This window comes from Neopelma chrysocephalum, unplaced genomic scaffold (assembly GCF_003984885.1).
Source record: "Neopelma chrysocephalum unplaced genomic scaffold, ASM398488v2 Primary Assembly neopelma1_22, whole genome shotgun sequence".
Classification (NCBI taxonomy): Eukaryota; Metazoa; Chordata; class Aves; order Passeriformes; family Pipridae; genus Neopelma; species Neopelma chrysocephalum.
In genome coordinates this window covers 30,737,656-30,751,095 of record NW_020897689.1, presented here as the reverse complement: position 1 = coordinate 30,751,095, position 13,440 = coordinate 30,737,656, and the positions used below count along the sequence as shown (strand labels likewise).

At 43.8% G+C, this 13,440-nt stretch overlaps 1 protein-coding gene across 6 annotated transcripts in view; it reads right to left on the bottom strand.

The window, feature by feature from the left end:
* Nucleotides 1–13,440, bottom strand: part of LDLRAD4 (low density lipoprotein receptor class A domain containing 4) — a 278,422-nt gene that overhangs the window by 17,413 nt on the left and 247,569 nt on the right. The window lies entirely within an intron of this gene.

Genomic DNA, 13,440 nt, shown 5'->3' with positions numbered 1-13,440 from the left:
CCTGCCCCGGCCCGCCCGCGCCTGCGCCGCCGCCCGCACCGCCCCCGCGCACGTGCGCGCGCCCCGCCCCTCCCCGCCCGCACGGCCGGGAGTGAGGGACTGCGGGAACAGCGGGACGGCTGCCCGGGGCCTTGGCGCTCCGAAGGGCACAGGCAGGGAAATCTCGCCCCCAGCGCCACACAACCAGCGAGAGTAATCGCAGGAATCCTCCCAGCTGCGCGGCCGCGGTTTCCTTACCCAAAGTCTTACGGGGAGTCGGGATGTGTGTGCGTTGTGTGTGTGTACATGCGTAAAATATTAAGGAGCTGCATCCTGAAGCAATACTGTAAAATAATAACCACCAGAAGTAACAATGCCTGTAACATCGAGAGTTATAAAAGAAAAATAGAAGGAGAAAGGGGAATACCGGGGACTTTGGGGACATGGGCTCCAGTCTCATGTGTGTTTCTTTGGCAGAACTCATCAATGTGTGCAAATATCTAAAGGGAGGGTGCCAAGAGGATGCAGCCAAGCTCTTCTTGGTGCTGCCAAGCAATAGAACAAGAGGAAACAGGCAGAAACTGACACATAAGAAGTTCCACCTGAGTATGAGGAAGAACTTCTTTACTGTGCAGGTGACAGCACACTGGAACAGAGCCCAGAGAGGTTCTGGAGTTTCCCTCACTGGAGATATTCAAGAACCGTCTGGATGCAATCCTGTGCCGTGTGGTCTAGGACAACCCTGCTTAAGCAGAGAGGTTGGATCAGATGACCCACTGTGGTGCCTTCCAGCCTGACCAGCTCTGTGAAACTCCCAGCTCCAGCAGTGCCTGCCCGCCCCTGAACCCTGCTGCCACCCCTGAGCCACTGTGCCTGCCCCAGCCCTCCCTAAGTCAGCCTTTCTGATGCCCTTCTGGCTGATGAACCCAGGCAGATGGGTTGCCCATGCCTGTCCACACCTGTTCACCCTCAAAGCACTGCAATGGAGGCCAGTAGCAGGTACTTAAGGCTATCCCTGCAGCTGCTGCTCACAGGAGCAGCACAGTCCCACAGTGTCCCTGCCATACTGGGAAGCACCATTGTCCCTTATCAGTGCACTATGTCCCTTATTAGTGCCATGCCCCTCAACTCCCAGGATGTTCCTCCTATACTGACTTCACCAGCATGGCCAAGCCTCCTCCTGTTCCTAATTACTTCTCTGGATTATGGTGGCATCCCCAAAGCACCAGATAAGACCGCTGTGTGTCTACATGAGCAAGAAAAGAGATTTCACCCTCTGGTCTGCACTTGGCCAGCACCTGGGAGCTCCTGAAAGTAGAGCTGGGCCTCAGCACTTGCAAGGCTTCGGCCCCTCCCCCAGTGGAGCTTGGGCTTGCTCAGATCAGCTTCACACCAGCACCGCTCTCCCCCATACACAACGGTCCAAGCCCCCAGGACACACTCCGGGGGGTCAGTCAGACCCACTACTACTCACATCTTTCATATTTGCAAATCCCATGGACCAGCCTCAAAAAAAAAAAAAATCTCCTAACTCAAAGTCAAGGAGCAAAAGCCAGGAGGGGAAAGAGGCTGAGATGAGTAGGCCTGCTTGCGGTCACCTATCAAGCTAGCACTATGAAGAGCCAGGGGGCTAAAAATATTAGGGAGACATATCCTGCTATATATATCCACGGCACATAACAGGGCCCTCTCAGTTGGTTACAGGCTATCCCCACTGTCTGGATTTATTAAACTGTTGTTGACGTTTAGCTTGATACTGCAAGGTCTAAGGCCTCAATCCAAACAGAAGAGTCAAGCTGGGGGACAGTGATTGTGGACTGTAAATAAATATCCTTTGAGAGTTCCTAGAAAAGCAGAATGAGTTTAAATTATATGTCGATGGAATGTTTTTGTGCAAGTGGAGTATTAACCAACTACAGCACTGTTACCAGCAGAGAGAAGTAATTCAGTACAGATAGCAGATATGGAGCACCTTCAAAACTACAATTTGATTGTCCCTAGGCTACTTTGAAAACAATTAATTCAACAGACAGGCCTTCTAAACATGGCTCTTATGTGGGCATACCCACTCTGTGTGTACAGAGTTGCTACTGAGGCCAATTACCTTCCTGTTGCAAACTCTTTGTTGTCAAGGACATTGAAAAACAAAGTTTCTGAACCAAAGACTGACCCACATATATCATTCCCCAACCTCATGTTTAAAACGACAAGCTGGTTTCATATGAGTGTAGTTTAAAGACTACAAAGAAAGCAGAAAACAAAACAAATTAATATATTGGCATTAATGCTGTACTTTTGTCTCCTACAACTGAACCATGTGTGTTTAGAGTCTTTTCAGTTTCTGAAGGGCATTAACCTACAGCATAAAACAAATGCTTTGGCAAGACTGGGGATTCGGCACATCCTTTACTCCCTCTTTAGCCCACTACTTCCCTACCCACGAAAATTTATTTAATATTATTGTACAAGTGCAGGCACAATGACTGCAAAATGGTTACAGACTTCTGTATCCATTAGTAGTGCACCTGATAAGCATCCTTGGCTCGTCACTTATTTATTAAGAATTTATCATGAACTTTTTAATGAAAATCAAGCCCTCTAGGGACTGAACAACTGTGCACCGAGTGCCAGACAGCCCATGAAAGCTGCTCTGTCAACAAGGATGGGGGACCAGTTTCCTGCTGACATTCCCCTCCCAGTAGCAAGCTCCGCCATGACCTCTGAGCAGGACGGCTGCCCTGCCTACAGGCTTGAAGTTCCTTAAGCAGGCTCTGGCACACAGAGTTGTAATGCTCCTCCACAAGCCATTAGAAGTCTAGCATATTAATGATAAAGCCAAGGGCTAGTTAATCTTGGTAACATTTAGGTGAAATTTTATAAAGGATGTGTTCACTGACCTGTTTCCTCAAGTCAGTACTGGGAAAACAAAAAACTCACTCTGGAACCCGCAAGGACAAAACGTGATATTTTTTATTTTACTATTAGTAAAGGTGTTAATCTCAAGTGTAAGGAAACATAGTCATGTTTTGGTGACCAAAACTGGACAGATGCTGCTTTCTCAATATGAGTTTCATGTTTCTGCTACTTATCCCTTTTTTTTCTCTGCTTTTCCAAAGACATTACTGACTGTGGGCAGGCTCTCGGCCAACCCTTACTCTGAAGAGCGAGAGAAAAACCAGTCTTGAAACTGGAAAATAAAGGTGTGTTTCCTCCTGCCTGCAGTCAACTCCTTGCGGTCAGTCACTTGGGGAACGTCGATGGCAGGTGTGTGTGCAGAGGTGCTTCTCCCTCCCTGCACTGTGATGCAGCTCGGAGCCACATGTGTAACTTCAGCCCAAAATCCATCTGGTACGGGCATAAATCTACAACCATTAACACTTCACGCAGGGCCACGTGTCCTCATGTGACTCTTCCAGGCAGCATCAGGATGATGCTTCATGGTCAAAGCCACGCTGGGCAACACATGCCTGCCATGGGGGAGCCATGCTTTCACTCCCTGGCCAGCCAGGCTGTGGTGCCCACACAGCAGCCCTGTGGGTCTTTGGAACTACCCAGATAATCACTGCCTGATCCAGTCTCAGCCCTGTGTCAAGCTAGCAGCCGTGGCAGCACGGCCCCAGCTTCTTCCTACCATCCCAGCGCACTTGCAGATGGTGACATGGCCGAGGCACAAACAAGCCAGACCAGGTCTCTGCTCACAGGGGAAGAAGTCAAACTGCTTGCTGCATGAACACTGATGCCAACACAAAAAAAAGGATACAAGCAATGGTCACGGAGGGGCAGAGCAGGAGACCAGGACCATCTCCATTTCTGGACGTGGACAGGCTTCAGGCAACTGCAGATGCACCTACTGAATGCCCCCATGCCCCCACAGCTCAAACTGCCACCTCCTGGGGTGAATTTTTACCTTTTTGGTTAAATCTGGAGTTTATAGGTTAAGTTTGTCAGAACTTAACACATTTACAGAAGAATGGCACCACCTCAGGGAAAGGAAAAGTGCTTTTCTCATAGGCAGTAAATTCAACTAACTTATTTGCCAGCAGATACGTATGTAGATGTATTATGTTGTGTTTAATGTGATTAGGTGCAAGGGACAACAGATGGAAGCACTGTGGAGAGATTAGCAAAACAACCCAAAAGAAGTAAGTTTGGTGGAGGTAATAAGGCAGTGTTTAAGGCCTCTAAATTAACTCCCTGTTAAAGCTGTTCTTTACTCTGCATTAATAGGAAGGATTAGGAAATTGAAGGAGTCCTTCATATGCACAGTTAGTTGCACAGCCTGAGTGGTCCCTGTGCTGGCCAGGCATGCAGTGGTTTGTTTTCCTGTACTGGAAGGAGGGTTCAATCAGGGACACTGAATTATAACATGCTGATTTAAAAGTAATCACCGTTTCAGACCTGACTAGCCTTGGCTCTGTTTACACTGGCGAGTGAGAAAATCTACTTATGAATTATCCCCACTGCAGTTCTATTAGTCCTCGCACATTGGCTCGACACAGGCAATTTACAGTCGTCTCCTCCAGCAGGGTTAAATGGTACAGTGAGCATAATACCCTGGCCCTGTTTACCCTGGAGATTACACTGCTGGTAACTTCAATGCTCCCCTGCCACTGCTGAAAAACAGGTACAGAATTTCCTGGTGCTGATGCATGAGGAATGAGAAACTCTGGGCAGGGAAAGGCAGCTGTAAATCTGAGGGAGATAATCAACCCAGGCTACTCAGACCATGAAAATATCCCTAAGGGGACAAAGCAACCAGGTGGCTGAGAACCAAAATTTCACACAGGTATCCATTAGGGTGAATACTGCGATACAGGGGCTTCCATGTATTTTAGACACTGACTAATTCAATCCACCATTTATTTCTATCCAAAATTAGTGAACAAAATCTGCTGCCCTGAAAATACTGCAACCCCTTCCATCCTTCGTTTTTATCACATTCCATAGCTTTTGGGGTATTTTGAACTCAAATCTACTAAGTGGTTATAAAAACAAGCCATTTAAGTAAGAGAAAATTCAGGAAGAGATCACACTATATTTTTTTTTCTGTTGTTATTCAGAGTTCTTCCAGCAGTACTTGCAATTAATACCTGATACTGGATTCCGTGGAGTCTCAGTGGTTGCAGCATGACTACCCTGCCTAAGCTCCCCATGGTTTCCAGGCAATTCCCAGGAAGTACAGGAAAGAATCATCCCTCATTATTAATATCTTTTTTTTCCCCTTTCAAGCAGGAGCTAGAAGAGATGCACTAAGGACCACATTAAAAAGCTGAGAGATTACATCATGCATTATCCTTCTACATGAAGGGATGAAAGTTAAATGAGGGACAGAATTAGCATGGGTGCTAGAATTATGCATATGCAAGAATCCACCTCCAACACAAAACTGAAAGCCCTGTTGTAGAAATACAGATTGCTAAATAAGCTATTAGTGGTATTTTACACACACAAAGGAACATTCCCTCTTCCACTAAAGAACAATCTTTGGAGTTATGGAGTCTCCTGCCAGGTGGATTATTCGCTCCATAAATCTCAATTGCCAACAAACTTCCTGGCAGACAGGAAAAGAAAACAACGGGCACCTGACTGCAGATTAACAGAATATCAAGATATTTAGTACTTTCTGATTAAGGTGTATGGAATGACTTCAAAAAGTTGGACAGTGCAGAAACCTTTCGAGATCACAATAAAACTCAGCAACTCTGGTCTAAAAAAGAAATCTAGACACAGAACAGAGATAAGAAGGGAAAACAGAACCAGAATTACAATAAGGTACTAAAAATACAAGTAGAATGTGAAGAGCTGTATTTTATTTCTGACATTAATATAATCAGCTCATTTAGAGATACAAAGCTCTGCCTCACTGATGGTGCTGTCTAGTACCTGAAAGTAAAAGATGAAGAGAGAAACAACAGAATGCAAAATTTAGGGTCAGTGATGACAGAAAAATAATGCTTTTAAAGAACTATAATACCAATATAAGCTAGTGTTAACATTTAAAAGTGAGCAAGGGAAAGACTGCATTACTGAGACATGGATCTACATGCAAAACAAAGGAATTTTATTTGTTTTCTTTCATCCTGCATTTTTCTTATCATTTGTCTTGCAGAATTTACATACATGCTGTCTGGATGCGTAATCATAAAGGAAATTAACCCTAGGTAACCCCATGCTGCAGCACGTTTACAGAAATTGCTCTAGAGAAAACAACTCTAGGAATAAAATGAGGGATGTTCAAACCATCGGAAATCAAGTGAGTCACAGACACGATAGGTCTGAAGGATGGGAAAAATCTCTTTATGAGAACATGCCATTAAACATTACAATCAAGCATAAAATTGCTCCGCCACAGTATTTTGTTTTATTTGCATTGTTAAATTTCTTCTCCTAACAATAATGGATAGTTTATAGCACTAATGATTTATACAAAAGGAGCTGTGTAAATGCATCCCAAATGGATAGCTTCTTTCTTAAGATCTGTAGACTCAGTCTCCTTCAGTTTGATCGCAATTCGGTGACTCACACAAATTTCACATCTGCCTCAGGATACAATGGTGAAGCTTCTAACGAGGTTTCATGATGGATTAAGTTCCTATGGTGCAAGAAAGGTGTAAAAACTTATGCTAACTTAAAAAAGCACAGTGCATTTCCACAAATTGCCATGGTGCAAAAACTATAGATGATTTGCCATTAACAACTATTATCACATTACTTAGTTCATTATTTCCAGCTTTTACAGCCCCACTTAAAATGAAACACATGGTTTGCATACAATTTGTGTACATCCACGCACAGAAATGCAAATTTTCCCCAATCAATCAATGTAATTGATCTGGAGAAGAGGGCCACAGTTTAAGAGTATTTAAAATGCATCTGCAAAACACATTCACCTCACTTGCAGTCCACTCCCCAAAAGAGATGAGAACTGAGATTTCTGATGTGCAAAATTATTTGGAATTGCTATAGTTTAAAACCCTCTTTATGATATAATAATCTATTCCCAATCTGCAGCATTCCAAAACTGTAAAGTCAGGCTCTCTCAAATCAGAAATCAGAAGAGTGATGTAAAACAAACGCTTTGGGATACACCTTCACCATATCTTTCCAGAGTTTCTTTGACCTTTATGTCAAAATGAAGGTATTCATTCATGCTTGATTTCAGCAGATGAGGCATTAGGAAAATCACTTAATTTATGGCAAAATCTTGAGAAATGACAACACTGTGAATAAGGATCAGAATCTAGTCAAGCCTTTTTAGGCCAGCAAGAACAACTGCAGATAAAATGTACTCAGCTCATGGGGAAGCATCGTCAAGTTTCTAATGCACTTCTTTTCTGACTAATGGCCTAAGTGAGCTTGTGGACAATAATCCTCATGCAGGAGATGTGAGAAGGAGACAGCAGAGAAAGTCCACAGAGAATGTCAGTTGTTGAATGCTTCCTGCAGTTTTTCCATAATCACTTACAAGGAGCCAGTTTTAACGCATCATCACAGGCATTCCTCAGCAAGCAGAAGCGTTTCTGTCACTTCCTTCAGACTGGCAAAGGAGTAAGACTTCCCAAAAATACATCTTCTAGAAAAGAGGGAATTAGGCGAGCAAGCTCAGCACTCAATGGGAATGGGATACCTCACTGCTGCTTGTGAAAAGCAGACCTCTGAGTAAACCACCAGAGAAACGACAACCACATTGCAGAAGCTACCAGGCTATTTTTACCAAAGCCGAATATGTTATCTTTTCATTTTGTAGAAAGGCAATAAAAATTCATAAGATTCCTGCTCTGCATCTAAAGAGAAAAGCTTGGTAATACAGCATTCAGACCACATGGTTTTTAACATTAGCATGAATGGTCTAAGTTCTTCAGTCTTCTGACATGTTCACAGGGATGGTGTTTACACTGACTCGTTCATAGTACATCATATCACATTTTAATGATTCAGTTCAGCTCTGACAAAAGGAAACATCTGTCATATTTTTTTCTTCTGTGAACTTTATCACAATTAAAAATCTGACGTTTCACCAGCCTGTGTGCCAACTGAGAAGAACGCCAAGTTCGGCACTTCCCGATACATACAAATGCATGCGGCATGAACAGCTAGTACCAACAGCACCAAGCCATGACTGACTTGTCAGTTCTCACCACAAAAGAGAAGAAAGATCACAGTTTGTGGGCAATAATTTTATAATCTTGATCTGGTTTCCATATGACACAGTGCAAGAGAGAGAAAGCAAAAAAAAAGGAAAAAAGAACACTTCACAGCTCTGTGCGATGACAACATAAGATTTCTATGTCTTGCCCTATTGCAGCCAGAAAAATATTAAAGCAGCATGTCAAAACTGGCATAGCTTCTGAAAAACAATTTCCAAACATCACTTGATGGACAGCACCCTAGCAACTCAATATGAAGCTTAAATCTGCATCTACTTTACATAAAATGAGGCCAATGTTCCCCAATGCAATGACAGTATTCTTGTTTTTAGAAGAATTAATGGTATATACAAACTCAAGCCACTTCTAAGACACTGCACATGATAGGAAGGCAGCTTGACCATTTATCACATGAAGGCCACCAACCTCTTGCACCCTCTGTAAGGCTAGGGTAACTCTTGTATCTCTAGGCAGTTCCAATGACACTGTCATTTCAGGGTGGAAGCCAAGAGCCAGAAACAAAACCAGCTGCCTCATGATACAGGCAGTGCAGTGCTGCTTCAAATGTGGAGTAGCAGGGTCCCACTGATGTTACTGAGCCCAGGCAGTCGGAGGGGTGGATGTTTCTGAACAGATTCCAAGACAGGGCTGGGGTCTCAGTAATGGCTGAGAGGTGCTTTCTAACACTGCTCCTAACACTGTACTCCTAGCATAATAATGGATCAGGTAGGGTACAATTAAACTTGAAGTGTCTCATAGGAGGACTTTAGGAAATAAGAAAAATTACCCTATATATATACAGAATATACAAGACTGCCCCAAAGATATGGCATAGATGCTTAAGGAGATGCGTGGTCTACTAGCTACAAGATCAGACTGAGATTGAGCTTCTCTCCTTAGCTCTATCACAGACCTGCCAGTGACCAAAGGCAAGTCCCTTCAGCTCTTCCTGCCTGTCGTCCTCATTCTTCTCCTCAGTACCACAGCAGCACCTACGTGGCGCTTCCACAGAGCACAGCCTCGCTTACTTCAGCCTTCACACACTGTCCAATACCACTACCAGATGTAATTTGGACTAATAAGATATTTCTGAAGATGACATGTGAGCACCTAAATCACAAAGATGCATTTTCAAAATCTGCCCAGTGGTAAATGGACAGATGCTTTTTCCCAACAAGCAAGAGGCTGGTCCTAAAGTGGCTGCAATGGCATTTTCTTCTGTGTGACAGCAAAAATCCAAAATTTGTTTAAAATCTCACCAGACACACTGAGAACTGACAGCTAATGCATCTTACAGTTGGTTGGCTGGTATTTTTGGATGGGAGGCTGCATTTCAAACTACTTCATTCTATGTTCCCACTCTGTACAACTGCACATCTGACATTGTACTGACTCACCAGTAGTGTTTTTGTGCAGCCCACTAAAGAGATATCACTACATCCTCTTTGGGCGGGGCAAGGCTTTTTGGGTGAATCTCCTTGTTGAAGAGGAAGTTTTGAGAGTAAGATACTTGTTTTCAGGGTCACAGAGAAACTGTGTTGTCCCATACATGTATGCATGTGCAGAGCGGGAAAAGCACACCCACTCCCTCTCACTTCTCCATGTTACCTCATTGGGGCAGCAAAACTACCGATGCTTCACACGCGGTGCTGTCCTAATTTTTAATTAAAAAATGGGTTTCATTAGGATTAAGGTAAAGGGTTACAACCAAATAAACCCATGTTCTTATGCAGCCTCCAGGGAAAGGGCTGAGCTCTCTGCCCAGCCTACGAGGGGACACACTGCCCACACAGCACACCCTGCAGACTGCCTCCAGGCAAACGCAGGGCAGACGAAGCCTTCTGGAGAAGCAAAGGGCAGAGAGATCTCTCCATCATCCCTTTCAGTCTGAGATCAGGAGTCTCTGCCACACTTCTGATCTGCTGACTTTTAAGTCAAACTGCAGAGAACTGGCCTGAGCCAGGGAAGCGTTTTGCAGTGCTGCTCTGTGATCCCCTGCCACCAGCATTGCTTCATGCATTCATGCAATGATTCAAGAAACAGCCTTGACTGCTCACCCATTAACTGTAAGGCGCGAGTCAGGTTTGCAGTGCTGGGAGACAGGCTATTTTTACCACACTTAGGATGTGCTGTCACAATGTTAAATCCCAGCTGCAGATTTACCAAAAGCGCTAAGAGGATTTGTCCAGGATTTCAGGACGCCGGCATCCTGATCTGCATAGCAGCTCAGACCAGGCTTTTTGTCATTCATAAGTCCCAGACAAATGACTCGTGAGAGTGTGTAGCTTGCCAGCGCAGAGCATATTCAGTGAGCATGCGGAGTCTGGGTTGCGTCTGACATCGGAGGCAAGTGCTGGCCACCTGCACATGGGATCCCAGCCTCCCCCACGCACTGCGTGCTAGACTTCATCAAACACCTGTGTGCATGTTGCACCCTCTCTCCTGTGCGCAATGCCTGGGCACACCAGACCAGGAGGACCACACGTGGCATATGGGAAAGACCTGGCCACACAGCCCCTGCCCTCAGGCAGGGCAATATATACTCCCCTCTACATCCCGCAACTCTCCTATTTTCTGTAGTCTCAACCAAGGGCAGCACAAACTTGCAATTACTTCCCTCATAAAGTTTACTTCTCAGCCCACCTCTGTCCTCAGGGATCCAATCCCGTGGCTGTGGTAGGTATACAAAAGGGTCTCACTGGAGAAATTTCAGTGCACCCATCACTGATGGCTCATGGATAAAGTCTGAGAAATATTGCCATATGACACTCAGGATGGTAAGGATGAGTTGCTGCCAATACCTTACCTGCTGTATTTCCTGCCTTGAAAGTTGCATGTCATCATATTAGCACAGTTTTGATAAATTAATTGGAAATGGCACACCCTTTCCAGTGCTTATCTTGTTTTTTTAAGACACACCGAATAACTTTACCTTGCTGTCAATGTACCTAGTTTCTGGTTTACACACCTAAGGTGGGAAGAAGGGAATTGCTCAAGCCAAGGCTGTGCATATAAGGAACACAAATCTGTCATACAAACCAAACTGGCTCTCAGCTTGAATCTATCCTTTTTTGGGCAGACAGATTAGACATTTTGAATTTTAAAAGATTCTGGCAATTTTTTCCTTCGTGTCCTCTCATATTTCTTGCTCTGAAAGCTCAGATGAGGACCATTTGTTCATTGTAGGTATCTTCCTCAAAGCCAACTTAAACCTGAACACCTCTAAAAATTTTCAGGAAGGTGTTTTTTGGTTTTGGTTTGGGCTTAGGGTTTTTTTTCTGGTTTGTTTTTTTGGGTGTTTTTTTTTTTTTGGTTTGGGGTTTTTTTTGTACTTTTAGAGGCAAAACTTGTGGTTCCCAGTGTTAAATCACAAAATTTCGAGGGTCTGTTTTTCTGCTAAAGAAAAAAAAATGCTCTTTTTTTTTTACAGCACAGTATGAATTTTTGTCATATAAAGAACTGAGTCCCAGTTTTCAAAATGTTCGTATTTTATCTTTTCTGCTATATTCTTCTATTTCTTCAGTTAATACTTTAAAATTCTGCCTGAAACTGAAGTTTCTCTATTGCCTACACATTTTGTCATTTCTAACACGACAGTTCTGTAACCCATTTGTTTTCTCAGTGCTTCTTTGAGCATCACTTATACTTCACAGTGCAGATGTCTAATGCAGATCAAGGCGGGCACTGCAGTATATTCTGTTCCATAAGATATCCCCAACTCCTCGTTTCTTTTGCAACATGGCTATCAAAGCACTACATAAATAGCATAATAGTTCACATATTTCCATTGTTTTACATATTCTGCATGGTTTATAGATGTTACCTAATTTCTTTGCTCCTGTGAAATAGATACAGAGGTGGTCATTTTATATGAATTGCGGCTACAAAGCAAGTCAATAGCTAAACTAAATAATCAGATCAACAGCCCTTTCCCAAATTTCTGAGGCCAAAATAGATCCCATTTATAAGGAGAAACAACAAAAAATTGCAGACCATCTCCTGCAAACAAATGACATGTAGGCTAAACTTTGATCACAGCTTCTTCTCTGTGAGCCTCTAGCCCAAATCCAAAGCTTGAGTTCTCTCCCTTAAAGCTGACACCCAGAGGCAGGGCGCACTGGTCAATGCAATCTTCAAAGTTTCCCACTGAACAATTTATTTTCAGGAACAAAGCCTGGAAAAGATCCAAACCCCCTGCGTGGGTTGGCAGCAGCTCAGGATGCTGTCTAGGTGTGTCTGACTTGCCCAACTAACAACTCTTTCCACTTCCTCCATGCAGAGCACACTTGTGTTTCACCATACTGCAGCAAACCACCCATTAACTTCTATTCCCTCATTTCTAAAAAGGCTACCAGTTTGTCCCACTAGATCCTCATTTTTTTGGGTTGTCAGACACTTTGGGGTTTAGCTGGTGGCTTAGAATTCAAAAGCGAATGTACAGTTTAGAATTTACAGCTGGGAAAACAATTTCCCAAAATATCTGTATGAATGCAATGCAGAAATATGCCACATTATAACAGCGAGTATTCTTTCTCAAAATGGAAGTGTTAAATTTCAAGCACAGCTCTGTGGCTGAGATGAGCCAAGAAACTTCTGAAACGAGTAACAGGCCTTGCTCAGCACCCTGCGTGCAAAGCAGCCTTCTCCTTCCTGCTCCTCTTCCCCCTCCAGGTAGCCCTGGCACAGCAAACCAGAGTTTCTCAGCTGTGCTGTTAAGCCAAACTCCCCTCAGCATCAGGACAGTGTTTCCCAGCTGCTACCCTCAAACTGTTAAATCTTGAAATGGGTCTCTCTGAAAGTTATTTGTATCATAGAATCATTTAGGTTGAAAAAGACCTTTAAGATTATTGATTCCAAACACAAACTAATTTTTCATGTGCAGAAACACAGAGGGAAATAAACACTTAATATTAATCTGTTCAACCAGCAAGAAATCCTCCTGTTTCCCCCTCCCCCACGCGTAAAGCTGCAAAAATTAAATCCATAGGGGCATTTATAAAGAATATCTTATTTAGGGAAGAAAACAAAAGTGACTGACACAGTTATTTGTCACTGCTGGTAAATAAATTTGCACGGCTTACAATGTTTACCCTGGAGTACAGCTGAAAGATCCATTCGTGCTGCATTAGAAACCCGCCTCAATGACAAACTTCAGCTCCCCACTCTAGCAAAGCTGATGTATTGACTAGACAGGTAGATATTAGGTGCTCTGACTGTCTGGATGCTATGGAAATCATGCCGCACGCATCTGACCGTTGTCAGCGGCAGAAGACAAGCGCCGGCCTCATTCTTATTCCAGCCAGGAAAAAGGCCT